This window comes from Pelodiscus sinensis, chromosome 1 (genome assembly GCF_049634645.1).
Source record: "Pelodiscus sinensis isolate JC-2024 chromosome 1, ASM4963464v1, whole genome shotgun sequence".
In the NCBI taxonomy this organism is placed as follows: domain Eukaryota; kingdom Metazoa; phylum Chordata; order Testudines; family Trionychidae; genus Pelodiscus; species Pelodiscus sinensis.
Window position 1 is genome coordinate 162,547,012 of NC_134711.1, and position 1,733 is coordinate 162,548,744.

Genomic DNA, 1,733 nt, shown 5'->3' on the forward strand with positions numbered 1-1,733 from the left:
GAAAAGGGTTGTACCTCTCTCATTCATCATAGTTTGCTATTGTGGATTAATTCTAACTTGAAATATAAGATAAAACGTGTGTGTATCTGTGTGCGCATGTGTGTATGTGTGTGTGCGCGCGCTCACACGTATGCCTTTCCATACTGAACCAGTATTGGCTCTAGTTCTGGTTTGTTTGGAAGGCTCCTATATAGTGAGATCATAGATTACAGAAACTCCTATAGGCTCCTCTCTGTGTACTTACACAATGTTTTACCTTATTTATATAAGCTGAAAGTCTCTCCTTAAGTAGATGCTGTGATGTTGGCAGACTAGTCGACAGCTCATGCCAAGGTCTCAGTGGGACACTGACAGACACAGAACTGGAATCTGTCTGGCTCATTTATGGGATAATACACCATTGATAGAATAATGTGGGTGGGAGGAGGAGGTGGAGCACCAAAAGTCAATTGTGGCCCTCTCTCAGGCCAGTGTGCTTCCCACAGGGAGTTGGGGTTGGATAAGTTGCTTGCCCAGTGCTCTGGAGCCCAGAGCCCTGAGACTGCAGGTGAAGCAGCTGCATCACGCAGGAGCTGTGGGCACTTAAGCTGTGGCACACCAGGATTGGGGCCTTGCTTCTCCAGCCCTAGCCAAGCAGGGCTGGGGTCATGGGCCACCGTGGGCATGCTTTTGGCTCCAATGGGGGGCCTAGAAGAGGGGACACAAGGGGAAGAGCCAGGGGCTAGCCTCCCCAGGCAGGTCACTGGTTGCCCATGCATATCCCCAGGTCTCGGAGTATGAGGAGCTAGTAATTTTGTGGGTTATTTGATGGTGCACACAGCCAGGTCTGCTAGGGTATGTCTACACTACAATGTTATTTCGAACTACCTTATTTCAAAATAGTTATTTCGAAATAGCTTATTTCAAAATAACACTTCTACTCTCAAAATGCATTGCGAAATAGAATTTTGCTATTTCGAAATAGCGCATCCACACCGAGTAGACTCTGAATTGCATTTAAGGCTGGCCGGAAACAGTTCCGGCAGGGCACCAGGTCAGGACTTACTGTGTGGGGCTGCTGCCTGAGGCTATCTGAGGTCCGTACTTAAAGGGACCCCCCACCCCGGACAGCCTGTGCTCAGGTTTCCCTGCTTGCTTGTCTACCTTGATGAGGGCCAGCAAAGCATTTTGTCTCTGCATACTCTGGTTGCCCTCACTCAGGACACCACAGCACTCTGCAACATGGAGCCAGAGCGGCCTCTGGGCACTCTGGTGCTTCTCTTGGACGCATTGCTGTGAGCCTGGCTGCACTTTCTGCAGGCTGCCATCTGGGAGGTCCATCGGGGGGCTGTCAGTATCCAGGAGGCCCTGCAGGAGAGCTTCCACCCTGAGGAGCACTAAGAGTCTCTCTGGTGCTTGTGCCTCATTCCTCCCTCATGTCCTTCCACTTACCCCTTCCTAACCCTGATGTCAAATAAAATACATGTATTTTCATGAACACAAACTCTCTTTATTTAACAAAACTGGGGCGGGGGGGATGAAACTCTGGTGAGACTGGGGAAAGGAGGCGGGAGAGGGGAGAAGAGAGGGTGGGAGAGGGGAGGGAGAAACCTAGAAGGAGGGATCTGGAAGGGGGAAGCAAGGGGAAGAAGGGGGAGGGGAAGCTCAGGGCTCAGGGTTGGGGGGTCTCGCCGGACCAACTTGATTTTCATGAAAACCTGTTCCTGTGTTCTCATGTGGCCTTTGGTGGCCAG